The 13126-nt window shown below is 35.7% G+C and overlaps 1 protein-coding gene and 1 pseudogene across 5 annotated transcripts in view; both read right to left on the reverse strand.

The window, feature by feature from the left end:
* Nucleotides 1-13126, reverse strand: part of LOC149577529 (calcium/calmodulin-regulated receptor-like kinase 1) — a 211056-nt gene that overhangs the window by 164203 nt on the left and 33727 nt on the right. The window lies entirely within an intron of this gene.
* LOC149577530 (alpha-N-acetylglucosaminidase pseudogene) lies at nucleotides 7675-12681 on the reverse strand (annotated as a pseudogene).

The following is a 13126-nucleotide window of genomic DNA, read 5'->3' on the forward strand; positions in this document are numbered from 1 at the left end:
ATTCAGATGCTCATTCATCCAGTTTTCGAGCTTCTCCTATTTGCGAATAGGAGCCTATGATGGATTTCCTAAGAGGTTGCCGAGGTACCCGGAGGACAAGGTGGTTCTGGTAGATCTTTCTTGAATAAAATACACCTTGTAGATGTTTCTTGGATAAAATACCATTCATTAAACAGTAAGGAATGGCCTACGATCTATAATACCTTCGTTTTGACCTTTCTAAACCTTCCGGACAACATCCTGTTTGCAAGAATTTTATCATATCTTCTACCCAATCATTCTGAATATTGCGGACAGCAAGCTGTTCTTTATCTAATAGGGTCAAAACAGCATTATCATCATCATTTAAATCATTATTTCCATTTCCAACAAGTTGTTCACATAATCCCTTACCTCTAACCAGCTTGGTTACATTGATTTCAATGTCATATTCCATGGCTTTTGTGATCCAACCTGCTCTTTTAGTATTCAGATCTTTGTTGAGCAAGAAATCCTTAACAGAATAATGAGCAACCATTAGTTTGATTTTATTATTTGAAAGCATGTGCCTAAATTTTTTCAAACTTCTAATAACAGCAAGAACATGCTTTTCAACAAAAGAATAGTGCAGTTTGTAATCTTTAAGGCCTTGGCTGAAAAACGCTAATGGTTGTTCAAAACTTTCATCATTCTGCTGCACTAACATGGCAGCAATGGAATCAATGTTTCCATAGGCATATAATATGATATCTTTTGAAAAATCTGGATTTAACAATGTAGGAGCAGCAGCTAATGCTTCTTTTATCAATTCAAAACTACGTTTACCTTCTTTTGTCCAGCTGAAAACCATACCTTTTCTTAGCATAGCTGTTAATGGGACGAATAATTCAGCAATATTTGGAATAAATCTCCTCACAAAATTGATTCTACCTAGGAAACTTTGAAGTCCCTTTTTATGTGCTAGAAGGGGTAGGGCGAGAATTGCACTTACTCTTTCAGATTCAATAGTAATACCCTCTTTAGAAACAATGAATCCCAAAAATTTTCCTTCATAAATAGAAAAAACACTCTTTTTTGGATTCAACGATACCATATTCTCTGCATCTCTTGAATATTACCTTTAAGTGTTGAAAATGATCTGCAGCATTCTTTGAAAAAACAGTAATATCATCAAGATAAACCAGCACAAACATGTATATTAAATTCAAGAAAGTTTATCCATTGCTTTCTGGAAGGTTGCACCTGCATTTGACAAACCAAATGACATCTTTTGATAAGCCATAGTGCCCCATTTGGTAGTAAACACTGTTTTAAATATGTTCTATTCTTTGAACAAAATTTGATTGTAACCAGAGAAACCATCCAGCAATGAGAAACATTTTGAACCTGAAACAACTTGTAAGATTTGTTCCATTGAAGGCAAAGGTTGTCTATCCTTCAATGAAGCTCTGTTTAAATCACGAAAAATCAACACATTATTTGATTTCTCCATTTTTCTTCCTAACTAGGACAAAATTTGAAACCCAAGAGGTATGCTTGATAGGAAATATGATATTGCCCTCAGTTAACTTATTCAGCTCTTTGATCATAAGAGGTTTTAACTTGGGATTTATTGGTCTTTGTTTTTGTCTAACTAGTTTTGCACCAGGTTCCAATTCAATGGTGTATTGAGCAATATTAGGATCAAACCCCTTCAAATCTGAATAACTCCATGCAATAATATCTTGGACTTCATTGCACAAATTAAGAAAAGTTTGACTCTCTTCAGGGGTACATACCTTTCCAAGTTTGAGCTTCTTATCCTTTGCAACTTCAATCTCTTCATAGTGTTCTTCCTTGATCTGCAAGCTGGATTTATCCTTTTTAAACTGATCATCAGTATTAAAAATAGATTCTAAAGTCACCAAATCTTTAGGCATCTTATATGTCCTTAACTGAATAATTTGATCCTCATATTGTTCCTGTAATTTTTGCTCGTTAGGCTGAGAAAACTTAGCTTCTCTTAAATAATTAACAATATGCTGATCAAATTCAAAAACTTGCCAACTTTCAGCGTTATTTGGTACAACAGGTCTAACAACTACTTTTACGTGATTATTTCCTTTATTTTTGTTGATTTCAGAAGGAATATCATATTGTGCACCAATTGCAACAAGTCTATCAGCATGTTTATTCTGATTTCTAGGTACAGATTGCAAATTAAATGCTTCAAAACCTTCAATTAAATCTCATACAACATGTTTATAACTTTTCAGCAGATCATTTTTAGTAGCATGGACGTCTCTAACTTGGTTAACAATCAATTCAGAATCACCATAAAGTTGCAAACAGCTAATACCTCTTTTTATGGTCCATTTTAATCCATTCACAAGCGCTTCATACTCAGCAACATTATTAGTACAGCTGAAAGTAAATCTGAAAGAAGCATAATACCTTTCATTTGCTGGTGAAATCAGCACATAAACTCCTCCTGCACCTGTTTTGCTGCGTGAACCATCAAAAAATAATTTCCATACCTCATTACCCTGCTGTCCTGAATTTAAATCTGCACTTTTCATGACATTTGGCAAAAAATTAGTAATTTCATGAATAACATAATTGACCAAACTTAGTTCTTCAACTTCTTGTTCTGAAATTTCAACATTTTTAGCAACCCATTCATCTAATAATATATTAGGAACATTGTCTATGGGTTTTTTAGATTCATGAACAGCATTAATTTCCTCTTGATCAAATAAAACAGTTGTTGTCTCATTTTCAGCAGCAACAATATTACGTTCAAGGCAATCTTTAGCAATAGGTTCAGATGGAATTGTCACCTTAGTATCATACCTAGTGCATGAGACCAATCTGCAGACACATAACCTCCTATTTTGGCAATGAAATCACGTGATAAACATATAAAAAAATAGGAAGGTAAGTCAATGATGTATATATCCATAAGGACCGAAAAACAAGGACAAGCATGCAAGGTCAAATCCATGTTCCTTATAACTCCAATTGTCTCAATAGCTGTCCCATCTAGCTGAACTACCCCCTTTTCAATTGATTCAAATTTAAGGCCTAGCTCTTCAACAATCTTCTTTGGCATAACTAAGCTAGTAGCACCTGAATCTATCATGCAATTATCAACAAGGTACTTGCCTATTATAACTGTAACGTAAAAAGGTGGTGGCTTCACTATTTTGCATGGTTGTTGTGACTTATTAGCATTTGCAGCCATTAGAACTGTGGGAGTTTGATGTGCTAAAGCGTCATCAGATAAGGTTAGTGAATGTAATGTTTCTTGTAGCATATCCTTTTGACCTAGGAGTGCTAAAACATCCCACATGGAAACAGGAACATGAGTCTTCTTTAGATGCTCAACAATATTAAAATTTTGCGTACTAACCTTAGACTGGGTTTTTGGTACAGAAGGCTCCTTTTTCTGTTGTGATGGTTGTAAACTTGCCTTTTGTGCTTGAACTTGCTGTCCTTGTTGTTCTTTTGACACATATTGCATCTTTTGTGCATTTGATGGTCTTGGTTGAGTATTATCAGTATTGACTTGCTGTTGTTTTGCCTTATCAGCTTGTTGTTGTACATTTGCAGCTTGGGTCTTTGACCTTGTTCCCGCTGATACAGGTCTCCATATCTGGTTTTGATCAAAATTTGCTACTATAACAGCCTCATCTTCAATAAAATTCACTAGAGTAGCATCCAGGTTACCTTGTTGCTGCACTTGATCATGCTGAACTCCTTGGTTCATTATTTGTTGTCCTTTCAGAACACCTTGTTTCCTTGCCTCAAGTGCATGCACACAATCAAGCCAATAATTACTAGCATTACAAGTATTGCACCACTCATCATATGCATAGTTGTTTTGAGGGACAACTATCAATTCCTTAGAATTACTAGGAGTTGCATAATTGTAGGGCTGGTTAATTCTTTGACCATAATTTCTTTGTTGTCCTTGAGGTTGCCTTTGCTGATTTGATCCTGAGACTTGACTAAATTGCCTATATTCCTGATAGGATTATATTGACCTTGTTGCCTTTTCAAATTCTTTATTTCATTCCCATAGGTCTGCAATGTTCTCATCATACTATCACTTTTCTCAATCAAGTCCTGATTCTACTCTTTTAGCTCTCTGATAGGAGCTGTAGTAGCGTGTTCTTCTGCTGCAACTTGCACATTAAATGTTTGTAATGCTAGCATAGGTGGAATTACAGCTAACGATGGTACAACAGCTGGTACAATTTGTTGTATTTTCGCAAAATAAGGCATTGGAGGCCTAGGATGTAGCTTGTTGGCTTGTATTAAGCTGTTTCAGCTCTCACAGCAATGTCAAATGCATTAGACAAAGTACGTCCTCCCATAGATTGTATCATAACTGAAATATCACTGTTAAAAGCCTTTAAATAAAATAAGAATGTATAATCATTAGAAGGTTTAATAGATGCTAGAATTCTATCCCAAGTTCATTGAAAACGAAAATTAAAATCAAAAATATGCTCATTAGGATGCCTTTTGATGGTAGTCAACTATTCAATCAAGGAAAGATTATCAGACTTATCTTCACACTTGCTGATTAACAAGCTTCCCAATGTGTCACATGAGGCGATCAAATTCACTGCAAGACTTTTGAACCAAATTAATGCTTTTCTTCTAAAAGAAGCTGCTAATAACTTCAAGGCCACATCTTCATGTTGAAGTTGGTGTAATCCGCAAAGGGTAGCTATATCTTTGATAGGTTCCACTGCTGAAACATGATTTTCACCAGTAAAATATGGCACACTTTTCAATGCTATTGGTGGAATATCATGATGAGCGGCAATTTGTCAAGGGCTGCCAGCATTAAAAGCTACAAATGAAAAATTTCGGGCCATTTGATGAACAAGTGGTATTTGTTGCTGCACTACAATAAAGGTTAGGTAGGCTGATTTACCTTCCGCTGATATGTTTTCAGACTCTTAACAGCAGCTGTAGCACCACTTGTGGATGCTGAAAAAACAAATTGATCCTTTGGTAATTCCTCAAATATGGGTACCTCAAATTCAGAATGATCACGACCACTTAAATCTTCCGAAAAACCAATATCTTCAATTAGTATCTCAGATTCTTCAGAATTTGTTGGCTGATCTTCAATTGTAGGATATTCAAACGCTAAAAGATCTGATCCAGATGGTGAAAGAAACCTTCCCCTTGTAGCAACTGGTGTTCTTCTTCCTCTTATTGATCTTCTGGGAGCTCTTTTCATTAAAAAATACCAAAACTGAAACTGAATCTGGGATAAACCTTCAAAACAAAGTCGCCAAGTGTTAATAAAATACCTTCAAAAAGGCTGAAATATTGTTGTTCACACCAAAACAGCAGTAAGATCTTGTAATTCAGAGAACTATGAAGCAGTTCGTGGTCCCACCGAGCGTGCCAGAAAACTGTTGTCAATCAGGATTGCGCCTATAGCAAGATGTAAAATCTAGCCATCCTGCTATGGAAACTCTCTCGGGTGGTGGGTTGTCCTAAAACGGGAGATGAATCTCTGGAAGCTAGGCCGGTTCCTAAATTGTGATCACCTAATCCTAAATTATATGCAAGATAAGGGTTAAGAAATGAATGACAAAACAATGAATACTAACCTAAATGAGGTGATACACCGATGGTTTCGAATGTAACTTTAATCAAATCAACACGAATTATGAAAGACACGATTGATTCACAATACTCAAACAAACATGCAACCATAAAAGTGTTTCTATGCAAGGACCAAGATCTTCTACTTTGAAAGGGATACCTAAGTTTCACCAATTTTCTACAAAAAGACAATGATCACAAACAAAGACCTGTAATCACATGTATCAAGATTCAAATCTGCAATAAGGAACGTAACTTAAATGAAGGGGAACACAACATTAAAGTAAAAAATTCACAATATTGCACAAGAATCAATGAGAAGGAACTGTTGAATCTCTATAACTAATGCTAAAAAAAATTCTGCTACAAATTTTCTCTTACAATCAACTCAAAATATGTAATGTGCAAAAATTTGAATCCGAAAGAAGATCCCTCATAATGAGGTGAATGTACAATATATAGAAATCATAACCCTAATTCGGATTCCAACATCATGCCTAGGAAAAATAGTCAAAAATGATGAAAACTATGAAGAAGTCTTTGAAAACTGCTCTCAACCAACTACCCAACTGATAGATAACTAGAAAACTGCCTCTAGCTCCTCAAAATCATGCCCAAAAAACCAAACTCAGATCCATCAAGTAACCCAAAAATATAGCATGTGGAATTCTTCATAATTATGCAAAATATGCATAAAATAGGCTCTCATCACGAACTGCATGCATAACTGCCCTTAACTGCTCCATAAATCGCTAAAAATAGCATTAAAGTGCCCCATCAATGCATGAGAAAAATAACTTGTCCTTAGCCTCCAAAAATAGCTCCTCATGAAAGCATTAACTGAATGTCCTTTTTGGAATTCAAAAATAGACACTCAACTTCCCCTCCTTGCATTTAGCCATTAAAATATTTTGAAACTCCTCTGAATTCCCTTTATTTAATTAATAAAATCAATGGTTTTATAATTACAACCACTTGATATATTAATTTTACAATCAAAATTTCTTTTATTATATTTATGAATATTGACGTGTTTTTTGTTATATTTTGTTTTTAAAAAACACATTAGTATTACTAAATATAATATAGGGAATATTATTCTTTTTTCTTTATTTTATATTTATCAATATTAATATGTTTAATAATTAACGTTATCTATTAATTTTAAACATATTAGTATCAATGAATATAATAAGGAGAATTATAAATATAATTTTTTATAATTTTTTATTAGTTTTATATATATTAAATGACTAAAATAAGACTTTACTCATTTAATATACATAACACTAATAAAAATAGAGTTTCATTCAAAAACGCCTAACTCCCATGTATGATAAAAATAGAGTTTCAAAGTAAAAAATGTAAAATGCCTAACTCTATATGGCATGGACCCAAAAGTTATTAAAATGTAGCAAAGGAATAACAAAAACATCAAAGGTAAATTTGCTATGTTTTTGGTTCATTTGTTTGTTTTGGGCATTCACGTAAGGAGGGGATAAGGGTTTTCAAACCCTAACGCCATTTTCTACTACTCCTATGTTTTGCCATCGACATTTTAATGGCCGAATCTGCTGGACGCCAGTATTTGCTATTGCGTGAGTTATTTCTTCATGCTTTGGCTTGTTGTGCATGTTTTCCTTGGATCGTTTTATGGGTTTCCAGTTCTGACTTGGCGTGAGCTCGCCATTTTTACTACGGGTTCTATTGTGCTGGTTATGGACGCATTTTTGTGAGCTTGGGACGCCATGTTTTGGCATGAGCTGCTTATGATATTTGCTATGCCATTTCTTTATATGGTCGATTGTTGGTAGCACGAGTTCGTGATTAAAACACCATATCTCTTGCTGGTTCTGTGGTTTCTTTTATGATTGAGCTTTGACTACGGATTTCTTGGCTAGAACTTGCCATTTTATGCTGGACGGCTACCATTCTATGCTTTTCTCACTCGGATGCCATGAGTTCCTTCCATGCGGGTTTGGGTTTTCATGGTTTAATGTGCTGGACAAATTCTTCTTAATGATAGCCGTAAGTTACTGAGTCCTTTCTTCTTGTGAATTTGTTTGTTGGTTATTTAATCTCTTCTCCATGTCTCAAATGGAAATGTTTTGTTGCTTCTCAGACTTTCTAGTAAATGATAGAAACAGATTTTTGCTCGAGGTAAATAATAATCTTGAACAAGTCCACTCCAATATTTGTTTCCATAATCACGAAGCAAACTAGGTTCCATTTCAGTGTTATCAAACCACATTGTTATTTGGGTTCTTGCATTCCATTCATACTATTTTTTCTGCCAGTTGCTTTGCCCTTTCTAGCCACATTCGAAGTAGAAAATTATCATCAAATGCAAGGATGATGTCCATATCTCTTATCAGATCTAGAAATAATTTTCCTTGGATACCCAATTGCTCAACATCATTTTCATGAAAAGCTTGCAAGGCATTTAGGAAAATTTGATTACCATGTTTTGCCAATGCTTGTCTGGTAAGATCAACCAAATAGTACATATCCTCCATCAGTACAGTTGTATAGTGTCCTATAAAGAATGTTCCAAGCTTCTTGTATTGCTGGTACATTTACCCCATATCTTCTTATAGGAAATTTCTTGATCCACTCCTTCCCATTAACCTTTTCATGATGAAACACCATTTCAGACATCAAATCATAAACCACTGGATTTTGCTCTATACCCTCCATGCACATAACAACCCCAACCATCATTGAGTTCTAACTTGTTTGAGCCTCAACTGGCCTAGATGAAATGGCATCTAAAACTCCATACATTTCATTGTTTCCAGCAAAATTATGTAACCTGCACCAGATATAAGGAGTACCATAAAACTGATTTGAGCTAAACCAAATAGCCTTCACCTCTACAAATAAATCAAGTACAACCATCCTTCCTATGGGAACTGAATGTAGGAGTGCTTTCATCTGTGATGGCTTCCAATATGGATCATACGAGAACAACCAACCCTGCATTAGCCAAATTAGCCAAATCGCACCACTATCACTAGAATACATTGCTTTGAATACTGCAGCTCCAAGAGTGGATATATATTCTGGATCATTTGTTGGTGGTGTGTTCTCATCAAACGTGTCATAGTTGTATATGTGGCTAGTTCCTCCATACTCTCTTCTAATATATCTTGATTGTTGTAGGTTACTGCTGTTTAGATTTTAATATAACTGTTGAAGTTTTACTCTTTCTTGCTGTTTGGAAATCAGATATTAGTAGAAACATACTTCTGCTCTGAGGCTTTTCACATGAATATTGCACAGGAACTCATTCATTGTTTTTATCTACTACTGATTTAATAATTTCATGCCACACTGCTGGTGTAAAATATTTCTCTGATTCGTATTACAGCACTCTAGTACAGTGGCACTTTTCATCATGATGTACTTCTCTTTGATATTTCGCACTTGCTGAAGCATGCCAATTATAAAAGTAAAAGGTTTCATAATTGAATACGTCCCTTTAATACCTTTGTCAAACTACTTAAATCAGCTCTTTGAGTGATCCTATTTCTAATAATCATACTTGTATATGTTCTCAATGTTTGATCTTTTAATGATAGCAAACAACTTATTTGCTGATTTAAACTTCTTTATGAAAATACCTGATGTATACTTGTAAAGATCTATTTCTTTCAACTTGTAGATTTCAGAATTCTATACGCCCTCCATGATTTGACTGAAAGGTTTCATACCTGTAATACATGTACGTCCCTTTAACAATCTCCTCGTGTCTTCAATCTCCTACTATGGTTCAACTAGAAGGTCCCATACTTGTAATTTATGCATGCCCCCTCAACAATCTCCCCATGTCTTTAGTCTTTGCCTCTACATGATTTGACCAGAAGGTTTCACGCTTGTAATTTATGTGTGTCCCTTCAATAGCCTCCTTAGCCCTTCAATCTTGGCCCCTACATGATTTAGTCAAAAGGCTTCAAGCATGTAATTTATGCAAGATCCTTCAACAACCTCAAACTTCATACCTGTATCTACACATGAAACAAACTCATTAGCGTAAACATGTTTTATTTTTCAAATTTCTCTCTTGCCTTCTTGTCTTTTAACATAGTTATTTGAATAACCATGTTGTAGGAACAGTAGAGTATAGATGACAAGAAAGTTTTCCATTGCTTAGTTCATATGAACTGACCCATCACTTCTTTCATTTTTTGCAAGTTTACTCCTAGACGGAGATGCGGGCTCAACCCTTCAACATTCAGCACAAGAAATCTCTCGTTCAGGCAATGGATGCCTTTCCTCTTATCTCTTTTCAGTATGTTTATATTTATACAATGTGTTTAATTCAGATATTATGTTAGGAGCTGAGAATGCTTGTGATAACTGAATGCATTGTATTTAAGTACTGTGTAAAACTTGAACACTTTGTACCTCATCAAAACAGTTTTGGATATTTCAATAAAAATTTGTACTGTTTTGGTACTTGTATTCTAAATAAAAGTGATCAATTTTCTGTTTACTGATTCCTGTACTTTACTTTCTGCATTCTTTCCATTCTGTAACATGTATTCTCAACAACTAAACACACTTAGTCAGCAAATAAAACACACTTAGTTCAGCATATAACATAGCAATTTAGGAGGTATGCTAAATTGGTAACAATAACGATTCTGTTGATGTTTCTAACCTTGCAGATGATGGAGCCTACATACACCCCACATCTTACGAGAAGATCAACGGTACACCAATTCTGTCTACCCCACCTGCAGATCCAGACATTGACACCATGGAGGTTCTCATGCAGGGTATAATCAAGAGAACAGACAAATGGGTGGAGTGGAACCGAGCAAGGAAAAAAAGAACAAGAAGCACTGGTTCTACGGGTGGAGTATCAACTGGAGCCACCTAGTGAGCCGCAGCTACAACCACTATAGTCACTACATCAATAGTTGCCAGGCCATTACAATCTATTGGCCAAGGTGGAGATGTAATGTCCCTTTCTGGGGACATTAGAAATATTAAGGGGGTCATCTCTATAATATTAGAATTGTCTTGGAGAGCTGAAACTTCATTAATTAAAAGTCAAATTAATATTCCAAGTGGACAAAAGAGGACAAGGAGAGATGAGACGAAATGACAAAAAGGTAGTCGAAGAGTCATAACTATGAGAATAAAAGGAGAAGGGACCCTTTCATTCGGTAGGCTTGATTTTTCTATTCAATTCAGTTTTCTCTCTTGGAGAGTTTCAAAAAGCTTCAGCTTTCAGCCCATGTGAGGATGTAGCCCCTCGTGCAGGCAGGCAGTGGACACAAACCCATTGCTCATGGAGATATCATCACAGGTGTCTCATTGAGCTTACAGGTTATTATCCTCTCATTCCAATCTAACTATTGAATTATGTATTTAGGATTGGTTTTCTATGTTTTGGTTATTGTATTGCTGTTGTATAATACAATAACATTTAGTTGTTGGGTGTTATATTGCGGTTGTAAAAGGCAATATCACTGTTTAAAGATTTATAAGAGTTTCTAGTTTTATCATACCACTTTGTAATTCATGGTTGCATGTTGATATCTTGAATGTTATTGCGAAATAACGGGTCATATTTAAGAATCTTCTGGTTTATTATAGCGTTGTGTTTCATTTTTGTGTACACTGAGTTTGAATGTTGTAACTAAGAAAGTGATTTAACTGGAGTTTCTGCTGGTTTCTCGAATGCGCTGTAAATTATCTACAAGGTCTTATTTTTAAGTGTATTGTTAAGGGAAAACCAGCAAATACCCTATTCGGGATATTACAATGGTATCAGAGCTATGCATCCTGCCAGCCTATGAAACATATTTTTTCAAAGGAATATCGCCCTGTGAGGGCTTATTGGAGGTTCCAATTGCAGTTCGAATTTTAAACCTGTTTGGGAAATTTCTATTGTTTTCCTTACAGATGTTAAAAGTTTAAGAGTACACACATGAATATCTGAGGACTCTGAGAAGAAATTGTTCTTTCAAGGCCTTTTGAAATTCTATAAACTCACGGGAGTTCATCATCCTATATTAGAGTCTCAATCATCTCTAACCAATCAAGATCACAGACAAGAAGAATTTATGAAAAGAAAGCTCTTGAATTCTAGTTACTTACTGTGACTGGGTTTTAGATTGGGAGGACAAAAACCCTCGAAGTCTGGAAATATTCTAAGGAGTTGGATGTTACCCCAACCTCCTTCCTTCAATATTTGCAGTGGAACTGGGCAGAAGTCAGCAAGTTCAAGAAGTTGCAGCTTAAGCATGAAGTAAGTGCAGATATTATTAAATGCAGTCAACTTATCAGCTGGTGTTTGTTAGCAAATTTCATTAGCTAGAAGTTCCTTATCGGGTTATGGAAGTAGTGCCTAGTTTGACATTAGTACAGAATCCCTACTTGGAACGATGGGTTTGTCATGATAAGGCACAAGTTTCCACCGTTTGGAATATAGACTTGGGTCTACACATTTCCCCACCGATGTATGGAAACTCTCGACAAGTCGTGGTAACTGGAGTGCAAGCAGTCAAGTTTCCAAAAGAAATAGAAGTCATACTGACGGGTTGCATTAAGACACACAACGTACTAGAGCAGTCTTATATTTTAGTGTGAAAGAAGCACCAATAGTAACCACTAGGACCACGGGACACATATGCAAGATTAAAATCACCATAACGCAACATTGACAGGATACGCAGGTTTTTGAGTTGTGCTCGCATTTTGTACCTGTTCCTTGGTGAGATGACAGCAGTCGTGGGTTTTATGCATTCTGGAGCCAATGTTGTTTCTTAATAAACATTATGGACATTTAACACAATGATCAGATTGCTTCTTACTGTAGACGGTTTCAGTGTTTACGTGGAAGTTAAAAATAAAGCAGGGACTATCAGAGGTCGTGGGAAATACTAGACTGAACTCCATTAGCAGCTACGACATAAACATATTCAGTTTTCGAGTGAGCTAACCACAACTAAGCATATTTGTGATGTTCGACGGAGCCTCAAGTGGAATAGGTAACACTTCACCAGGCTCTCGCTTACTGATGCACTCAACATCCACATCACATACATTTGCTAATGCATATACTCCAGCATCCATTCTGCTTGAGCACACACTAGAAACAAGTTGGTCCAACAGATAGAATACCGCAAGCTTTCTGGGTTAAAGACGTTACAAACAACGCCAAAGGATATCCAAGAAACGTATGGTCTACATCTTCATCGACTTGACTTGAAAAGTAGTAGTTTGACATCATTAGTCACCAAGTAATCAGATGTTCAAATACCACCACATCATGTTCGATTCAATATAACGCTTCCTACAGGAGTCATAACGTAACCGCTGGAGGATTGGTATGCTAGTTGTTTGCAAGCCAAGATGACACGTTTGAGAAAAATGTTTTATGAGTGTAATGCTTGTGCTGTTAGTAACGGAAGGTGAACGTGTGTTCAAAGTTTATAAATCCATTTCAAAAAAGCCTCTGGGAGACTAAAGAGAAATTGACAGACGTCTTTAATATATGAAGACACCGTGAATATTGGAG

Source organism: Cupressus sempervirens, chromosome 1, assembly GCF_028749045.1.
Source record: "Cupressus sempervirens isolate cs-2001-9-10 chromosome 1, ASM2874904v1, whole genome shotgun sequence".
NCBI classification, from domain to species: domain Eukaryota; kingdom Viridiplantae; phylum Streptophyta; class Pinopsida; order Cupressales; family Cupressaceae; genus Cupressus; species Cupressus sempervirens.